The sequence below is a fragment of the Triticum dicoccoides genome, chromosome 3A, assembly GCF_002162155.2.
Source record: "Triticum dicoccoides isolate Atlit2015 ecotype Zavitan chromosome 3A, WEW_v2.0, whole genome shotgun sequence".
Taxonomy (NCBI): Eukaryota; Viridiplantae; Streptophyta; class Magnoliopsida; order Poales; family Poaceae; genus Triticum; species Triticum dicoccoides.
Window position 1 is genome coordinate 446,028,153 of NC_041384.1, and position 9,939 is coordinate 446,038,091.

Below are 9,939 nucleotides of genomic sequence, written 5' to 3' on the forward strand. Positions count from 1 at the left end.
TTGTATACTGCAGGCTGTTCCATTTTTTTCTTAATCGGAGTTCTGGGTATGGGCTTATATGGTTCCAATGAACCAGGATTAGATTTGGAAAGATTAATTAATCAATCATACCCTGCAACCTTGGAAATACTTTTATATTTTGGCTTCCTTATTGCTTATGCTATGGGACAAATATTTGAAAGCTCGCTCGGATTAGCGAGGGATCTGCTAAAGAAACATTATAGAATAGCACCCTTTGATGAGAGATATGAGCAAGAGGCTTCAAGAAAACTTGTGTTTTCAGAATTATATGAAGCCAGTAAAGACACTTTGTGTGCTACCAAACGTCACAACGTAACTGGGTGATTATAAAGGTGCTCTACAGGTGTCTCCGAAGGTACTTGTTGGGTTGGCGTATTTCGAGATTAGGATTTGTTACTCCGATTGTCGAAGAGGCATCTCTGGGCCCACTCGGTAATACACATCACTTAAGCCTTGCAAACATTGCAACTAATGAGTTAGTTGCGGGATGATGTGTTACGGAACGAGTAAAGAGACTTGCCAGTAATGAGATTGAACTAGGTATTGAGGTATCGACGATCGAATCTCGGGCAAGTAACATACCGATGACAAAAGGAACAACGTATGTTGTTATGCGGTTTGACCGATAAAGATCTTCGTAGAATATGTAGGAACCAATATGAGCATCTAGGTTCCGCTATTGGTTATTGACCGGAGACGTGTCTCGGTCATGTCTACATAGTTCTCGAACCCGTAGGGTCCGCACACTTAAAGTTCGATGACGATTATATTATGAGTTTATGGTTTTTGATGTACCGAAGGTAGTTCGGAGTCCTGGATGTGATCACGGACATAACGAGGAGTCTCGAAATGGTCGAGACGTAAAGGTCGATATATTGGATGACTATGTTCGGACACCAGAATGGTTTTGGGGAGTTTCGGGCATATACCGGAGTACCGGGGGGTTACCGGAACCCCCCGGGGAGACTAATGGGCCTATTGGGCCCTAATGGAGAAATGGAGGGGCGGTCAAAGGGCAGGCGCGCGCCCCCTCCCCCCCAGTCCGAATTGGACAAGGAGTGGGGGGCTTTCCTTCCCCTCTCTCTCCTTCCCTCTCCTGTCCTACTCCCACATGGAAAAGGGGGAGTCCTACTCCCGGTGGGAGTAGGACTCCTCATGGGGCGCGCCTAGGGTGGCCGGCCCCCTCCTCCTCCTCCTCCACTCCTTTATATACGGGGAGGGAGGCACCCCTTGGAGACACAAAAATTGATCTCTTGGATCTTTTAGCCGTGTGCGGTGCCCCTCTCCACTATAGTCCACCTCGATAATATCGTAGCGGTGCTTAGGCGAATCCCTGCAATGGTAGAACATCAACATCGTCACCACGCCGTTGTGCTGATGGAACTCTCCCTCAAAGCTCGGCTGGATCGGAGTTCGAGGGACGTCATCGAGTTGAACGTGTGCAGAACTCGGAGGTGCCGTGCGTTTGGTACTTGATCGGTCGGATCGTGAAGACGTACGACTACATCAACCACGTTGTGCTAACGCTTCCTCTTTCGGTCTACGAGGGTACGTGGACACACTCTCCCCTCTCGTTGCTATGCATCACCATGATCTTGAGTGTGTGTAGGAAAATTTTGAAATTACTACGTTCCTCAAAAGTGGTATCAAAGCCTGGTTTTATGCGTTGATATTATATGCACGAGTAGAACACAAGTGAGTTGTGGGCGATACAAGTCATACTACTTACCGGCATGTCATACTTTGGTTCAGCGGTATTGTTGGATGAAGTGGCCCGGACCGACATTACACGTACGCTTACGCGAGACTGGTTCTAGCGACGTGCTTTGCACACAGGTGGCTGGCGGGTGTGAGTTTCTACAACTTTAGTTGAACCGAGTGTGGCTATGCCCGGTCCTTGAGAAGGTTAAAACAACACTAACTTGACGAACTATCGTTGTGGTTTTGATGCGTAGGTAAGAACGGTTCTTGCTCAGCCCATAGTAGCCACGTAAAACTTGCAACAACAAAGTAGAGGACGTCTAATTTGTTTTTGCAGGGCATGTTGTGATGTGATATGGTCAAGACATGATGCTATATTTATTGTCTGAGATGATCATGTTTTGTAACAGAGTTATCGGCAACTGGCAGGAGCCATATGGTTGTCGCTTTATTGTATGCAATGCAATCGCCCTGTAATTGCTTTACTTTATCACTAAGCGGTAGCGATAGTCATAGAAGCAATAGTTGGTGAGACGACAATGATGCTACGATGGAGATCAAGGTGTCGCACCGGTGACGATGGTGATCATGACGGTGCTTCGGAGATGGAGATCGCAAGCACAAGATGATGATGACCATATCATATCACTTATATTGATTGCATGTGATGTTTATCTTTTATGCGTCTTATTTTGCTTTGATTGACGGTAGCATTATAATGCTGATCTCTCACTAAATTTCAAGAAAAAAGTGTTCTCCCAGACACCATGTGATGATCGGGTATGATAAGCTCTACATCCATCTACAACGGGTGCAAGCCAGTTTTGCACACGCAAAATACTCAGGTTAAACTTGACATGCCTAGCATATGCAGATATGGCCTCGGAACACTGAGACCGAAAGGTTGAGCATGAATCATATAGTAGATATGATCAACATAATGATGTTCACCATTGAAAACTACTCCATTTCACGTCATGATCGGTTATGGTTTAGTTGATTTGGATCACGTGATCACTTAGATGATTAGAGAGATGTCTATCTAAGTGGGAGTTCTTAAGTAATATGATTAATTGAGATTAAATATATCATGAAATTAGTACCTGATAGTATTTTGCATGTCTATGTTTGTTGTATATAGATGGCTCGTGTTGTTGTTCCGTTGAATTTTAATGCGTTCCTTGAGAAAGCAAAGTTGGAAGATGATGGTAACAATTACACGGACTGGGTCCGTAACTTGAGGATTATCCTCATTGCTGCACAGAAGAATTACGTCCTGGAAGCACCGCTAAGTGCCAAACCTGCTGCAGGGGCAACACCAGATGTTATGAACACATGGCAGAGCAAAGCTGATGACTACTCGATAGTTCAGTGTGCCATGCTTTACGACTTAGAACCGGGACTTCAACGACGCTTTGAACATCATGGAGCATATGAGATGTTCTAGGAGTTGAAGTTAATATTTCAAGCAAATGTCTGTATTGAGAGATACGAAGTCTTCAATAAGTTCTATAGCTGCAAGATGGAGGAGAATAGTTCTGTTAGTGAGCATATACTCAAAATGTATGGGTATCATAATCACTTGACTCAACTAGGAGTTAATCTTCCTGTTGATAGTGTCATTGATAGAGTTCTTCAATCACTGCCACCAAGCTACAAAAGCTTCGTGATGAACTACAATATGCAAGGGATGAATAATACAATTCCTGAGCTCTTCGCAATGCTAAAGGCTGCGGAGGTAGAAATCAAAAAGGAGCATCAAGTGTTGATGGTCCATAAGACCGCCAGTTTCAAGAAAAAGGGCAAAGGGAAGAATAAGCGAAACTTCAAGAAGAACATCAAACAAGTTGCTGCTCAGGAGAAGAAACCCAAGTATGGACCTAAGCCTGAGACTGAGTGCTTCTACTGCAAACAGGCTGGTCAGTGGAAGCGGAACTGCCCCAAGTATTTGGCGGATAAGAAGGATGGCAAGGTGAACAAAGGTATATGTGATATACATGTTATTGATGTGTACCTTACCAGAGCTCGTAGTAGCACCTGGGTATTTGATACTGGTTCTGTTGCTAATATTTGCAACTCGAAACAGGGACTACGGATTAAGCGAACACTGGCTAAGGATGAGGTGACGATGCGCGTGGGAAATGGTTCCAAAGTCGATGTGATCGTCGTCGGCACGCTACCTCTACATCTACCTTCGGGATTAGTTTTAGACCGAAATAATTATTATTTGGTGCCAGCATTGAGCATGAAAATTATATCTAGATCTTGTTTAATGTGAGACGGTTATTCATTTAAATCTGAGAATAATGGTTGTTTTATTTATATGAGTAATATCTTTTATGGTCATGCACCCTTAAAGAGTGGTCTATTTTTGATGAATCTCGATAGTAGTGATAGACATATTCATAATGTTGAAGCCAAAAGATGCAGAGTTGATAATGATTGTGCAACTTATTTATGGCACTGCCGTTTGGGTCATATTGGTATAAAGCGCATGAAGAAACTCCATACTGATGGACTTTTGGAATCACTCGATTATGAATCACTTGGTACTTGCGAACCATGCCTCATGGGCAAGATGACTAAAACTCCATTCTCCCGAACTATGGAGCGAGCAACTGATTTGTTGGAGATCATACATACTGATGTATGTGGTCCAATGAATGTTGAGGCTCGCGGCGGGTATCGTTATTTTCTCACCTTCACAGATGATTTAAGTAGATATGGGGATATCTACTTAATGAAACATAAGTCTGAAACATTTGAAAAGTTCAAAGAATTTCAGAGTGAAGTTGAAAATCATCACAACAATAAAATAAAGTTTATACGATCTGATCGTGGAGGAGAATATTTGAGTTACAAGTTTGGTCTACATTTGAAACAATGCGGAATAGTTTCGCAACTCATGGCACCCGGAACACCACAGTGTAATGGTGTGTCCAAACGTCGTAATCGTACTTTACTAGATATGGTGCGATCTATGATGTCTCTTACTGATTTACCGCTATCATTTTGGGGTTATACTTTAGAGACGCCCGCATTCACGTTAAATAGGGCACCATCAAAATCCGTTGAGATGACACCTTATGAACTATGGTTTGGCAAGAAACCAAAGTTGTCATTTCTTAAAGTTTGGGGCTGCGACGCTTATGTGAAAAAGCTTCAACCTGATAAGCTCGAACCCAAATTGGAGAAATGTGTCTTTGTAGGATACCCAAAGGAAACTGTTGGGTACACCTTCTATCACAGATCCGAAGGCAAGACATTCGTTGCCAAGAATGGATCTTTTCTAGAGAAGGAGTTTCTCTCGAAAGAAGTGAGTGGGAGGAAAGTAGAACTTGATGAGGTAATTGTATCTGCTCCCTTATTGGAAAGTAGTTCATCATAGAAACCGGTTCATGTGACATCTACACCAATTAGTGAGGAAGCTAATGATGATCATGAAACTTCAGATCAAGTTACTACCGAACCTAGTAGGTCAACCAGAGTAAGATCCGCACCAGAGTGGTACGGTAATCCTGTTCTGGAGGTCATGTTACTAGACCATGACGAACCCACGAACTATGAGGAAGCGATGATGAGCTCAAATTCCGCAAAATGGCTTGAGGCCATGAAATTTGAGATGGGATCCATGTATGAGAACAAAGTGTGGACTTTGGTTGACTTGCCCGATGATCGACAAGCCATCAAGAATAAATGGATCTTCAAGAAGAAGACAAACGCCGATGGTAATGTTACTGTCTACAAAGCTCGACTTGTTGTGAAAGGTTTTCGACAAGTTCAAGGAGTTGACTACGATGAGACCTTCTCACCCGTAGCGATGCTTAGGTCCGTCCGAATCATGTTAGCTATTGCTGCATTTTATGATTATGAAATTTGGCAAATGGATGTAAAGACTGCATTCCTGAATGGATTTCTGTAAGAAGAGTTGTATATGATACAACCTGAAGGTTTTATGGATCCAAAGGGAGCTAACAAAGTGTGCAAGCTCCAGCGATCTATTTATGGACTGGTGCAAGCCTCTCGGAGTTGGAATAAACATTTTGATAGTGTGATCAAAGCATATGGTTTTATACAGACTTTTGGATAAGCCTGTATTTACAAGAAAGTGAGTGGGAGCTCTATAGCATTTCTGATATTATATGTGGATGACATATGTTGATTGGAAATGATATAGAATTTCTGGATAACATAAAAGGATATTTAAATAAATGTTTTTCAATGAAAGACCTCGGTGAAGCTGCTTATATATTGGGCATCAAGATCTATAGAGATAGACCGAGATGCTTAATTGGACTTTCACAAAGCACATACCTTGACAAAGTTTTGAAGAAGTTCAAAACGGATCAAGCAAAGAAAGGGTTCTTTTCTGTGTTACAAGGTGTGAAGTTGAGTAAGACTCAATGCCCGACCACTACAGAAGATAGAGAGAAAATGAAAGGTGTTCCCTATGCTTCAGCCATAGGCTCTATCATGTATGCAATGCTGTGTACCGGACCTGATGTGTGCCTTGCTATTAGTTTAGCAGGGAGGTACCAAAGTAATCCAGGAGTGGATCACTGGACAGCGGTTAAGAACATCCTGAAATACCTGAAAAGGACGAAGGATATGTTTCTCGTTTACGGAGGTGACAAAGAGCTCATCGTAAATGGTTACGTCAATGCATGCTTTGACGTTGATCCGGACGATTCTAAATCGCAAACCGGATACGGTGGAGCTGTCAGTTGGTGCAGTTCTAAACAAAGCGTCGTAGCGGGATCTACATGTGAAGCGGAGTACATAGTTGCTTCGGAAGTAGCAAATGAAGGAGTCTGGATGAAGGAGTTCATATTCGATCTAGGTGCCATACCTAGTGCATCGGGTCCAATGAAAATCTTTTGTGACAATACTGGTGCAATTGCTTTGGCAAAGGAATCTAGATTTCACAAGAGAACCAAGCACATCAAGAGACGCTTCAACTCCATCCGGGATCAAGTCCAGGTGGGAGACATAGAGATTTGCAAGATACATACGGATCTGAATGTTGCAGACCCGTTGACTAAGCCTCTTCCACGAGCAAAACATGATCAACACCAAGGCTCCATGGGTGTTAGAATCATTACTGTGTAATCTAGATTATTGACTCTAGTGCAAGTGGGAGACTGAAGGAAATATGCCCTAGAGGCAATAATAAAGTTATTATTTATTTCCTTATATCATGATGAATGTTTATTATTCATGCTAGAATTGTATTAACCGGAAACATGATACATGTGTGAATACATAGACAAACAGAGTGTCACTAGTATGCCTCTACTTGACTAGCTCGTTGATCAAAGATGGTTATGTTTCCTAGCCATAGACAAAGATTTGTCATTTGGTTAACGGGATCACATCATTAGGAGAATGATGTGATTGACTTGACCCATTCCGTTAGCTTAGCACTTGATTGTTTAGTTTGTTGCTATTGCTTTCTTCATGACTTATACATGTTCCTATGACTATGAGATTATGCAACTCCCGTTTACTGGAGGAACACTTTGTGTGCTTCAAACGTCACAACGTAACTGGGTGATTATAAAGGTGCTCTACAGGTGTCTCCGAAGGTACTTGTTGGGTTGGCGTATTTCGAGATTAGGATTTGTCACTCCGATTGTCGGAGAGGTATCTCTGGGCCCACTCGGTAGTACACATCACTTAAGCCTTGCAAGCATTGCAACCAATGAGTTAGTTGCGGGATGATGTGTTACAGGACGAGTAAAGAGACTTGCCGGTAAGAGATTGAACTAGGTATTGAGGTACCGACGACCGAATCTCGGGCAAGTAACATACCGATAACAAAAGGAACAATGTATGTTGTTATGCAGTTTGACCGATAAAGATCTTCATAGAATATGTAGGAACCAATATGAGCATCCAGGTTCCACTATTGGTTATTGACCGGAGACGTGTCTCGGTCATGTCTACATAGTTCTCGAACCCATAGGGTCCGCACGCTTAAAGTTCAATGACGATTATATTATGAGTTTATGGTTTTTGATGTACCGAAGGTAGTTCGGAGTCCTGGATGTAATCATGGACATAATGAGGAGTCTCTAAATGGTCGAGACGTAAAGATCGATATATTGGACGACTATGTTCAGACACCAGAATGGTTTTGGGGAGTTTCGGGCATATACCGGAGTACCGGGGGGTTACCGGAACCCCCCGAGGAGACTAATGGGCCTATTGGGCCCTAATGGAGAAATGGAGGGGCGGCCAAAGGGCAGCCACTCGCCCCCTCCCCCCCAGTCCGAATTGGACAAGGAGGGGGGCGCCCTCCTTTCCTTTCCCCTCTCTCTCCTTCCCTCTCCTCTCCTACTCCCACATGGAAAAGGGAGAGTCCTACTCCCGGTGGGAGTAGGACTCCTCATGGGGCGCGCCTAGGGTGGCCGGCCCCCTCCTCCTCCTCCACTCCTTTATATACGGGGAGGGAGGCACCCCTTGGAGACACACCAATTGATCTCTTGGATCTTTTAGCCGTGTGCGGTGCCCCTCTCCACTATAGTCCACCTTGATAATATCGTAGCGGTGCTTAGGCGAAGCCCTGCAACGGTAGAAATCAACATCGTCACCACGCCGTCGTGCTAACGGAACTCTCCCTCAAAGCTCGGCTAGATCGGAGTTCGAGGGACATCATCGAGTTGAACGTGTGCAGAACTCGGAGGTGCCGTGCGTTCGGTACTTGATCGGTCGGATCGTGAAGACGTACGACTACATCAACCGCGTTGTGCTAACGCTTCCACTTTCGGTCTACGAGGGTACGTGGACACACTCTCCCCTCTTGTTGCTATGCATCACCATGATCTTGCGTGTGCGTAGGAAAATTTTGAAATTGCTACGTTCCCCAATAGACCTGGGTTTATTGCAAAGACCAGCCGACTCCAGGTCAGTCGACCGAACTTCCTGCTTTCACCATGGCTCGGGTCGAGAAGCCCTCCGCCTTGAAAGTGATCCCAGAAGAGAAGGCGCAGGTGAAGGTGTTGGTCGAGCAGGTGGTCCAGCTCATCCGGGACGGCGTGACTGGTATGGATATGTTGGAGGTCTTCCTTAAACGACGCATCCAGCCGCTCTAAGCCCGTGACCATCCGATGTGGATGTACTCGGGTATTGAGGATTCCACTCGGATCCACCCGGAGGACGTCGACAAGGACACGGTGGAGAAGTGGCTGAAAGGCATCACTGGCAACAAGGATAACCCCATGGGGTCCAGGAGAGTCCCTCCATTCGACAACTCGCGCTAGCCAGACCAGGTCCGACTCTGGATTGCCGAGTGTTTTCTTGATTCATCATGTAACCGCTTGTTCACAACTGGCTGATTTTTGCTTTGCTTGTTATCTTTCAGGCCCTTACTGAGATGTACTCGATGCCCAACGGGGAGTAGGAGTAGGATGCAGAGGGGGAGGCGAGCGGGGGCGAGAGCGGCGAGTGGCACTGTGACGAAGAGGAGGACGAGGAGAGTGACGACCCGAGTGATGAAGAAGACGTAGATTCACCTCCTCGTAGGGGAAAAAGATCCAAGCACACTCACGACTCGGCAAGCATCCATGACAAAGCGACCGCACCAACTGGACAGTCGTTGAAGCGCCCTTGGACGTCTTCCCCAGTGCCGACTGAGAGGGCACCGAAGTAACCGAAAGCTGCATCGTCTCCAACACGGACTGACAAGGTGCCGAAACAAATGAAAGCTGCGTCATCCAAACCGCCGAAGGCTTTGCCCAAGATCAAAGTGGCCATTCCTACTGTCTCTGGGTAATAATCAGACCTGATTCTTTGGTTGACTCGGTGCGATAGATGTGACCGACTGAATATTGAAATTTGCAGAGCTTCTACCTACGGGACTTCCACCCACAAGTATGAAGATGAAGAGATGGAAGATGCAGTCACCTCCAACCCAGGTACAACTCCCGTAATCCTGTCCTTGGTTACTTGGTCGATTAAATTCTGACGACTGATCTGGGGTCGACTGATCTCTTTGCAGCCCCTCCCAATATCATTGAGCTTCCAGATGATGACGTGGACGTTCCGCTGAGGCCCAGGAGGAACAAGAAGGCATCAGCTGCAAAGACATCCAAATCGGAACCGGCGGCAGAGGCAGTAGTTCAATAGCTTGAAGACGTGAGCAGGGTTTTTGTTACTTTTGCTGATCCAGTGTCGAGTGTACGCCCCACATCGTCGACTGTACCAGTGCTGCTTCAA